At 42.2% G+C, this 11,332-nt stretch overlaps 1 long non-coding RNA gene across 1 annotated transcript; it reads left to right on the forward strand.

Annotated features, from left to right (window-relative positions):
* Window positions 1–2,809: 2,809 nt before the first annotated feature.
* Window positions 2,810–9,829, forward strand: LOC139798737 (uncharacterized). Its single transcript, XR_011726946.1, has 3 exons — window positions 2,810–2,983; window positions 8,137–8,230; window positions 9,762–9,829. It is a non-coding gene; the product is annotated as an uncharacterized lncRNA (long non-coding RNA).
* Window positions 9,830–11,332: the final 1,503 nt, after the last annotated feature.

The following is an 11,332-nucleotide window of genomic DNA, read 5'->3' on the forward strand; positions in this document are numbered from 1 at the left end:
TAGCATGGAGGGCTTGGGAGGAGCTTCCCTGCTTGCTGTGTAACATCTCAGCTAAAAGAGCCATTTGCAGAATTAGAAACTGGGTCAGGCCAAAACAGTCCATTTTGGAATTTAAATTTTGTCAATTTGAGTTAAATAAAATAACTGTGCTGCCTGGTTTTCCAAGGATCATTTACTTTTCTGGAAAGTAGAATATGTTTTTGGAAAGTGTACAGGCATCTTGCAAGATGAGGGGCTCTGTGTACAACAATCAAGTTTTTGCCTTTTAATTAACACAGCTTTATGAAGAATTTGAATTCAGAATTTCTAAACAAAGGAACTATACAAGCCCCAGATGAGATCTAAACTGTTTCTAAAAGATGTTAAAAAAGAGAAAAATACTGGGCCACATGTTTTTTCTTATGTCTCTTGAGTCCATTTATTCCAGACATCTGACATGCAATTCAAATTTCCAATAGTTTTAGGTAACCATGTCCAATTTAGAAACCACAGCCTTCAGCTAAGCCTACCTACCTCCCAAATCATTCTGGGAAACCAGAGCACTTGCTGCTACTCTGCATTTTCAGAGCTGCAGAGCTTTGTTTTGTGTGTGCCATGTATACTTGGGTGGAGTTTTCTGGCTCTGTGCAACCCATTTAGCAATATATCAGAGGCCTGCAGTCAGTGGTCAGAGTCAGATAAATTATAGTTCCTAATGGAGAACCTGTTTGTGCTTTCAAAGGGTAAAACCACTATAAAATTGATCTCTTTTGAGATGCCTTTGACTGGGGTTGTCATATGGCAGTTCGGATGAGACGGAAGCAAAGGGCTCCCTGTGGATCAGGGACTAATGAGCTTTGTTTCTGCTTCTGGGACTCAGGCTGATTTCTTAACCTTACTCTGCCTGAGTGTTTGTGTCTTGAAAGTGAAGATTAAATAGGGTCTTCGTGATGGGCAAAGTCAAACTGCAGTGGAAATCCTATGTTTAGATCTGGGTTAATAATGTTCTGTTATGTGTCCTTTCCTAGTACCCCATAGAAACATCTTAGGTGAGGATTTAATAACATCTGGTAGGAGACAAGTGAGGCAGGGGATGCATTTAAGTGCTGCTTTCCACACCATCCTTCTCACCTTACTCCCTAAAACCTGGGTCATCCCACCCCACAGAGTCCAGGGCCCTGGTCAAACTCCTACAGTGCCATTCCTACAGAGACTGGTATTGAATGTCTTCTCTTCCAGGGCCCCAAGGAAATGCTAAATGACCGAGTGTTACTTCCAACAGAGGCTGGCTGAACACAAATTATGGAGCAGATTCTCTGCTGCTAAACCCCAAAGTCAGCAAAGACTTTGTCAGTCTTCAGCAATGAATCCTGTTTGGCTGGTAAGTGGCCATCACTTTGTCCTGTAATCTCTCATTCATCTCATCTGCTTTTATTTTCCCAGTTCTTTTTCCAGTGGGAGTGCTTATACACAGTCACAAACTCTACTACTTGGGGGGGGAAGTTTTGAATCAAATATAGTGCTATTAATTTCTTTTAAATGAATCATGAACCAGAGGGGGCAGCTAGTGGTGGCAAAACATCTGTTCAGCAGCAGCTTCTGACACCAGTGATCAAGGAAGGGGCCAAGAACAGAGCTGGTCCCTGGTAAGTTTTAGGGTCTGAGAACATGGGGAAAGCAAACGGAAAAGCTGGAAGAGTCACCTGAATCATTTTGCTATTGAATAGAGTTAACCAGGGGGTTCTCAGCTGATATTTGGGTCTGGGTGATATTTATGTCCTACAAAACCAGGAAAGCCAATTGCCACAGCCCCACTGACTTGGGGCAGCTTGTGCTGATTTTAAGGGCCGTATCAGCTCATTTTGAGCAGAAAACCAGTGGACAGATTATAGTTCCCCAGGAGGAACACAGCAACAGACTTGATTCAGCCTCTTTTTTTCTGCATATACGAGGGCTGAGAAGTAAAGAGGGAAATGCTGAGTCTGCTAAAACCCGTTCAGATTCTTGTGGGTGCTTTGGAGGAGCTGGTATACAATTATGAGGCCATTCTCTCTGCTGGCAAATTAACAGCTCAGAAAAATTACAACAGGGGGCAGGGGGAAAGACATGGAAATTCTGTTAATGAAACAGAACAATGAAAATCAAAGCTAAAGATGGAAGGAACTGAGTGGGCCCCATCCAGTTCATTGCCTGCTAGGCTGGATTTCTGCCTATAGTAATTTATGCCATAACCTTGGAAGTGAAAACAGATTTCATTTACTACTGAACAGTACTACTCTGTGTAGACAGAGTTCATGGCCTCACAGCATTTCTGAGAAGGTATTGTGGGATTATTGCTCCCACTTTGCAGATGGGCATGGTAATGCTGCTTGAATTCTTAAATTTAGGCTCTGGCAGCAGGGGATCTGAACTGGGACTTGGGTGTCTGGGAGCTGACCCCTGTTTCCTGCTGTCACACTGCCTGGCCATCATAGGAGATGTTGAGACCATAGAGGTCCAGTTAAGATTGGTCTTTTTGCATGCAAGACTCTGCACAAAGGTCACAGAATCACAGAATGGTTTGGGTTTAGAAGGAACCTTAAACTTCATCTAGTTCTACCTCCCTGCATGGGCAGAGGCACCTTCAACTGGACCAGGTTGTTCAAAGCCCCATGCAGCCTGGCCTTGAATCATCTCTTGCCCCAGGGTTTTGTCCTTCAAGGGTTTGCTGGCAGAGCTGCATGGAGGATACTCCTCCAATAGGCAAAAACCAACTTCCAGCTTCAAATACCATTCCAGGGAGAAAAGTAATCTGAAACTTTTGGCTTGCTTTTCTTTTTGACTGGGCTGACTGGTACCAAGGAGGGCCCAAATCCAGCCTGCCCTCCTGATCAGAATCAAGAGGATGGATGACGAGTTCCCGCTTGCTCACGTCGCCCACCACTGCTGCCACAGGCACAGCCTTCCATGGAGAGCTTTGGCCATGAGAAGTGCACATGTTCTGTTGCAAAACAGCAGAAAACAGGTAAAATTAGCATTTGGAGAAAAGTTCCTATGGAAAAACACTGTATGTTCCCTGAGAGCCAAATGAAAAAAAAAAAAAAAACAACAACCCCAACCTACCAGCTCTCAAACCCAAGCTTGCAGAGTCTGCTGTAATTTATGATATACCATATGAATCTAACTATAGAACTTCATTTAAAAATTTTATAAAGACTGTAAATCTACAGTCAAATGTTCTAGGGACACTGCTGGCAGAAACCCACACTCTGCAGACTGACCTATGGGACAACCAGTTTGTCAAGGGCTTGAGCTGCAGCCTGCTGAAGATAATGGAAATGCTCTCATTGACGTCAGTGGCCTTTAGATCAAAAAACCCCAAAAAACCCAGCATGGAAAAATTAGTGTTTAGGAGAAACAAACCTCTCTAATCAATAGATGCTTCTGTATGAAGGTCTTTAACAATAGCTTAATGGGCCATGATGAGCTGCTTTGGACACTTTTATTTTGTATTGTATGTATCTTATAATCTTTCTCCTGAAACTTTTAATGGAATTTATCTCACTGGAGAATTTGGAAGAACATCTGCTGCAAATGATGGGTAAAGACATAAGCTGTTGTGGGTGGGGTGAGCCTCAGGAGGTTCACAGTTTGGGTTTGGCTTCTGCTTCAGATCCTTATCTGAACTATACAGATCTCCTGTGGCTGCAAAAATTGGACTGGAAATCACAAGAGTATGAGACTTCTTGTGAGATTTCCAGCACTTTTCTTATGGTTTTGACTAAACACCAGATGTGGAAAAAATATTTAACAAAACTGGATGCAGTTTTTTTCATGTCTGGTTCTAAAAAGGGAGGAAGGTTCAGGAATCTAATTTTATCCTTTTCAGTTTCACTCTTTGGTAAGATTCAGTTGGTATGAAAAAAAATGCAATTTAAACCCAAAATGTAACTATTGCAACTGGTCCCCAAAGAATCATTCAAGTAGATGAAACTCTAAACATTACATTGACCATGAACAAAATGAAAACCTTATGCCTTTGGCACATGGTTTGCAAAGAAAGAACAGGGTGGATGGTGACCATTAGGAAACATTCACTAATATTCTTTCCCTTCAAAGATGATTTTTGTTTGCTTTCCTTGCATTTGGATTTTTTACCCTTTCCTGCCTGCTTTCACCAACCAAGCCCTTAGGCTTTGCTAACACAGATATTTTCAAGAATTCTAGAGTAATTGTGCTTGCCATGGGGAAATTTTAAATTTTACACCTGACTGCAAAGCTTCCTGTTCATCTGATAGATTTTGCAGGCTACTTACACAACCTAATCTACCATCTGGGTGTTCTTTGGGTATTCTTTGTGGACAACTTGCAGCTAGAAAGGAGGACATTTCATTAGGTGATTACTGTCATTGTGTCACCTATACACTCTTGCAGTTACACTGGTGGTCTTTCATCAGAGAGGGAAGGAAAAGGTTTTTTTAATCAAAATAGTGAAGATAGGTTAGGGAAGGTGTTAAGTCACAGGAGGGTTTCATCACACTTGTAGGCATCTTTGGGTGAAGGAAAGAGTCCTAAAGTGAATTATGTGTCTTGAAGGACTCTCCCAGGGTTTTGGATCAAAAGTATCAGGAGCAAAACTCAGCAACAGAAAATCAAACAAACTGAATGAGGAAAAGAAAGTTTAAAAGGGGCTGGTGATGACCTCACTCACTTGAGGATTTTATCAGTCACGATTCCCTCTTAATTTTTTTGTTTCAGTTTGGGACAGATAGTTTGTCCCAGGGGGGTATGTAAAGGCCAGACTGAATGGAAACAGAGGTGGCATATGTATTAGACTCAGCATTTGGTGAGTAGTCTCACATACAAATCAAATGCAACTGATGAAAAGGCAGGATATTATCCCATCCAGAAGCTCCAGTGCCTGAGGAGACTATCTAGAACTCACTATGTCTTGTCATTTTGCTGAATTTTTGGCAATATCCTGTTTTCTTCAAAGATCTAGAGCCAGGCCTCCTGCGAACCCACTCTGGTTTAGCAGTAAGTAAATCAATTATTTATGAGAAACAGCTCCAAAGTGTGGACACCAGCACTGAAAAAGGATGGGGAAGAAAAACCCTGGGGTTTGTCTTCAGTCCTATTAATTTGGGAGGAGGGAGAGGCTCTAGTGAGCTTTGAAAGATTTTATAGCTGTCTCTCTGGGACAGGGTTTGTTGAGCAAGGCTTGCCAAGCCCCTGTCAGTGCCTCTGCTCCCACCAGAGGTGGGGCTGCTGGCCCCTGCGGGCTCTCAGGGTAAGTTTTGTGCTGGGGGAAGCAGCTTCCTTGGGAGCTGGTTTGTGCCTGTGAGTGGGGAGGTGAAATCCTGTTGCTTCTTTCTGTAAGTGTAGGAAATGTCCACCAGAATGGACCCCCCCGAGAAAAATACTGGGGTTTTTTTGAAAAGCAACTTGGGAGAGCGCTAAAAAAGGCTGCAGAAAAGGGTAAGGAGAGGAGGAAAGAGCCAAAGAGCCCTCCCACTGCTCTCCTCGTGCTCTGCTCACACAACCATACCTCCAGAACCATGTGGAAATAGTTACCTCCAAATAACACATCCTGTGGGACTATTTCTAGTCATTTCACAGAAGCCTTATTAAAAAATAGAGACTTTATTAACCTGAGATTCAGGGACCTGAAATTCATGGTAGAGGCTGTAAACTCTCAGCCTATGGTTTGGTTTTACAAAGATGATTTGAGGGTTGGAAAAGGAAATCTTGTGGAGAGAGGCTTAAGGAGCTCAATTTGGTGAACTTAGCAAAAAAGCAGATCATGCAGTGACCTGACTGTGCAGTAAATGCCTTCAGAGTCCAAAATACTGCATACAAAAGGGCTTTATAGTCTAATGGAGGAAAACATAAGGAGATGCAATGGCTGGAAATTTAAGGCAGGCAAAATAGAGCGATGGAGAGGGTAGATGGGGCTGACTGCTGGGACAGGCTGTTGAAGGGGGTATGGGGATTTGTCATCTTCTTGCAGTTTGAAATTAGAACTGGAGGCCAGCCCAGATGACTTTGGTGAAACACAGAGTAGTAGGTTCAATTAGTGAGTGAAAGTGTGACATTATTTTCTTGGGGATTTACATTAAGCATTAAACTAGATAATCTGAATTGTCCCTGTAGTTCAAAAACGGAGGAAAGATGCCAGAAAAGGAGTTGGATACCCCAGTTCTACCAAACTGCAATTGCTGGGGCCTCTGGGCAACTTTGGCAATGCTGTGAGTGAAAGGAGAAGTGCTCTATTCTGGGCTCTGGAGGGGCAGACAGAATGATGCATGCCATTGCATGCTGCTAGCACAAACCCATTGCTAGCTGCTTTTCCTTCTTGGCCCCTCCAGCATGCTTTTCTTTTTCATATTTATTTTTTGAAACTAAAAATATATCCTCAGAGGCATTAGTCACTCTGCCCACATATTAATAAATTGCATAATGATGCCACCAAGCATCCAAAAACCTTTCAAACTGTTATATATTATTTCTTTCAATAATATTCTAAAAGGCCAGTGAGGCTTAATGGAGCCACATGGTATTGTATTTAATCCAGAAATCTGGAACCGTCTAAAATCTCCTATATAAATTAATATAATATACAAGATGTTTTTTTCATTTAATTTTGTTCTCCCCATTTGGGTAGCCTATAACTCTGAAGGGCTGTGTCTTTTGTAAGAGATTTTTTGTCTACAGAATCTTCGATTTGTAATGCTGCTCTCACTTTTAATTGTTTGGGGCTGATTCCCATAATCACTCACTGAGCACTTTGACAGCAAAAGGAAAGTTTAATGGAACCACAGTTTAACTGGGCAAAGTTTAAAAATTATGCAAGTTACAAGAGGTTTCCTGGGACTTTACCTTACAGTCTCTCCTGTGTGGCTCCTTTTGCACTGCTGCTGTGCAGTGGAGATGATGAGCTCTGCAGAGCACTGAGTATGGGTTTGTCTCCTTGAGTCTCCATGGACTCAGCTGGGTATCTGGCATTTGTGCATGGGAATTTTTAGATCAGGAGCTACTGAGTGAAAAAGTGCAAATAAAAATTTTTCCCCAGTCTGGAGAAACATAAGGGCAGATTTAGGTTTTGGGCAGGAGGTTTGTTTCCATAAGTGCCATCTCTGAACAAGTCCACCTATGAACAGGTCCATCTCTGCTCTGCAGAAGGTGACAGGGAGTTTTTTGCATACTGTGGCAAGTCATGGAAGATGTCACAGGCTATACACCACAAAGGGGTCATTAAATGCTTCTTGCTTCTCCTCTTTCTTTTCATCCCAAGTTCCCTTCATGATTTGAGAAGCTTCACTGTTCACTGTGCCAGTGTGGAACAAGGTGGAGGAACAGGAACTATGTAGGTTAAGATCACAATTCATGCATCTTCTTTTGCAGCTCCTATAGCCTGTAAATCTAGTGACCCAAGAAATCTGCACCCATTTGCTGGGTCAAGAGCTAAAATATTTCAAAAGATGGAGGGAGAAAAATACATGTTCTTGGGTATGTTCTGCTCTGCAGTTTGACATCCTGAAGGAGAAGAAAGCCAGGTGGGGAAACAAACTGTGTGAGATGATTTCTTGTGGGGTCAGTCAAGTAGACACAATGGAGGTGCTGAAATCTGGGGCATACCTTTCATTTGAGAAAATGTATAGGAAAATTAAACACGTTCTGGAAACTAAGAGGCCTGTGCCTTATGAGTGAACAGCTTTGAATCATAAGAGCCCAAGTTTTGGTTGATCATGTGAGTAAAACCTCTTTCAGGCTTAAATGCCTCTCTTTGTAATTTCTAGTTCTGGGGTTTTGTTTTTTTGTTTTTTTTTTCCTTGGCTTCATCAGGACTGCACCTGACCTTGGATAGGAATATTCTCAAGGCTATAATCTGGTTTTGACAAACTTTTTAGCAGCAGGGTGTACAGAGGCCCCTTTCTCTCCCTCTGTCCATTCAACTGGTCCAGTTTTTGAAAGCCATTTGATAGATGTTAATTGGGATAGATGTATCCTCATGCCCTTCCAGACTGAGCTCTGCATCCCTGCTGCTGCACAGTTATCAAACTTCAATTGTAATAAGCATCTCTGGGTGTTTTATTTAATACCAGATTTGTTAGTCTGAGACTTTCCCCCTAGAAATGTCTGGGTGATACAACCAAACCTGTGTTGGTCTTCTTACAGACTCCAAGGGAAGCTTGATTCATGCCTTGCATGGGAAGACTGTCCAAGACACCATGAAACCTCATAAGCAGCAGTTGTGAAGAGAAGAACAGGGGTGAGCACGGGCCCCCAAAGCCCTATCAGCCCCATAGCCTCTGCCCAGGAGACACCAAGCTGTATCACACCTCCCTCACCACCTCTGTCCTCTCCTGGGTCTTTTGGGACCCACAGTGCAAGTTCAGGTTTGCTCTTGGGGCACTGGTCCAGCACTCATAAAATGTCATGGTAGGGTGCAACTGAAAATATTCTCATTTTTGAGCAGGAGGGCAAGATAATTTTCTTGCAGCCCAGTCATTCCCTCATTTTTCTTTGGTGGTGTTACAGACCAGCTTCCCCAAGGTGCTGGGTATATTGCATCTTTCTTCCCATCCAGCTCCAACAATAAAATCCTTGCCTTTTTTGATCTCTGGCTTTCATGCTTCCGGACACACTCTGGAAAATTTAAGAAGGGTGCAAGGAATGGGTTAGTCACACTTGTTAATATTGATCCTGTTGCAGAAGGAGTGGGGCTGACCTCAGAGCTCAGGCTTTGGAGAATAGTTATGAGAATGATTCCACCCAGCTGAAACAAAATCTGCATGCAAAGCTCGTTTGGTGCCTGGAAAGAGCTAGAAGGAAATAAAGGTCTTAAATGATATATTTCCGCAGTTAACCATTTGTCCTGTTTACAGAATCTCACCAGAATACTGGGGGTTTTGTTTTGTTCATATGTTTTTCATAAGGATAAATATCCATGCAGTTTAAACATTTTCATTAGATTCAGACAAGGAGGAGGATGTCAGGATATTTTTTTCTTTAATTGTTGATCTCTCATTTGGCTTTTTTTTTTCCAAATGCTTATTTCTTAAAACACTCTTCAGAAATAAAGTCAGGTAAATCAAAGAGCTGGGGAAAGGAATTCTTTTTAATTATTCTTAGAGCAATTTTGAGTAATGTAGGCTAAATTAAAAAAATATACTAGCAAGATATTTTGGCTGGGAAGCATGTGTAATGTATGAACAGCAGGAAAAAAAAAATAAAAAAGCCTTCCTTTCTAAATAGAAAATCTTTGAAAGTAACAGGGGGAAACTGATGGGAAGGGCTGAAGTCCATATATTCCCACCTCCTCCGCCTTGTGCTCTCTTAAAGGTGAGCTGCAAAATGCAAAAGAGAAATGTGTTAAATTCAGATGACTCGCTTGGGTGTCAGGAAGTGGCTTGAACAACCACACGAAGTTAACTAACACATTTCCAGCTTTTTTGTTCATCCCCCCTCCCCTGCTCGTCTTGTGAAATCTGGTTTTTTTTTTTGTTTTTTTTTTTCTTATTTTTTTTTCTGCTGTGGTTCCTGCCTCCAGGTAGGAGTGCAGCCACCCGAGCAGCACCCCAGGTTCCCCCAGGAGCTTGCAGGGAGCCAAGGCTTTCTGGGAGGATTTTTTCACAAAGTAAGGAAGGTGGAGAATTTTATGAAATATTTTCCTGTGCTAAACACCCTGGCTAGAGGAGAAAGGAGACAAGCAGTAAGGAGTTGTGTGATGAGCTTGTGTTGCTCTGCTGTTCAGCTTTTGTCTGGTCAACCCATCTTACCATTCATCTGTTCTGTTCTAGGTGTTCTTCACCAATGTGGTTCCTGGCATCCACAATGGTGAGTAGCATGGCCAAAGTAACCCAGACTGTGAGTAATCCTGGGTTTGCCAGGAAGTGCTTCAGTTGTGGGCCTGGGAAGACGCAGCTGGAGGGGGGGAGATGTTATTTGAGCTGCAAGTGGCAGAATTTGGTTTGTAACTGGGTGTCTGACATGAGCATAAGTCCCATGTAAAACCCTTGGAAAGTGGAGTAGGTGACCAAAAGAAGGTCTGAAAGGCAAGACAGCCTGACCCATATGAAACAGTCTCCCTGCTCTTCTCAAAGTTTCCTATCCCTTGGACCAAACCTGATGCAGAGCCCCACACCGTGGGAGCCAGGCTGGGGAAAAGGCATGGATACATGGCTGTTTCTCATTAGCTTCCACTTTTCCCTCTGGGAATGCTCCCTGTGCCTTTCTCCCCCCTGCTTAGCAGCAGGTGTGCTAGGGAGAAGCTTTAAATCTAAACAAAACTGAGTTATCTGACTTAGAGTAAGTAGATTTTTCCTTTGAAATGGCAACATGCAGAGTGCTGTGCATTACCTTGCATCAGTATAATATACAGATGCACACATGCTGTGCATTTATGCCCAGGATATAAAAATACTGTATCACTGCAGTGCTGTGGATGTGTCTGCCTAGAGCTAATTCCTGTACAACAGCATGTTTATCAAAGGACACTCCTTAATTGCATGGCAGTATTTTTTAATGAGAGATTAAGTTGTAAGACTCTGTTACAAGTCTCTCTGCTGATTTATATTCTTTTTAGCTATATTGTGAGTGATTTCTGCAACAATTCCTGAGTTTAGTTTTCTGTCCTTTAATAATACAAGGCATCCAAATTTTTTCTTTGTTTATTTTTTTGTGGTTTTTTCTCTGTTTTTTTTTTTTTTCAAAGAGTAAACCCAACTACACAACTGAGTCTCTTAAACCAAGGAAAGCCAAACTGGTGTAGGAAAACAATGGCTGCTCTCCCTCTCTTAGGGCCACTTTGGTACTGCTTTGCCTTCTAACAAATTCATCAGAACTGTTCAGTTTGTACTGCAGCCAGAAAAACAAACTGTGGCTTTGGAAATATCTCTGTAGTTTAGTCTCTGGAAGAGAAAATAAGTTAATTGAAATAAAAAGAGAAAGTTAATATTAATTTGTGTTTCTCCTTTGGGAGAAAGATTTAATGAATTTAAGAAGGAGGTTCTGCTCCTACTTAGTGTTGAATTTGATGAAATTGCCCAACTTATCATGGCTCAGAGGAGGAGGCTCAACATTTGATAATACCATAACAAGAGAAATTCAAGAAGCAGTCCCCTTGCAAGGAGGGAGGGTTATTCATGCAAAGGATCTCTATTTCTTCTGTTCATTAGCTCTTTTTTTTTTTCTTTTTTTTTTTGGTGTGTTTTTCTGGTGTAGGCAGTTGTCAGTGATGGAGGGAGAGAGAAGTTAATACAGCACTGTGGGTGCATTGGGACACACACATGATGTATCCCTGTCTTGAGGCATTTGCAGAGGTGTTTAGGATGCACCCATGTCTCTGTGTTTTTGTCTGGCAGGAGCAGCT

This window comes from Heliangelus exortis, chromosome 8 (assembly GCF_036169615.1).
Source record: "Heliangelus exortis chromosome 8, bHelExo1.hap1, whole genome shotgun sequence".
Classification (NCBI taxonomy): domain Eukaryota; kingdom Metazoa; phylum Chordata; class Aves; order Apodiformes; family Trochilidae; genus Heliangelus; species Heliangelus exortis.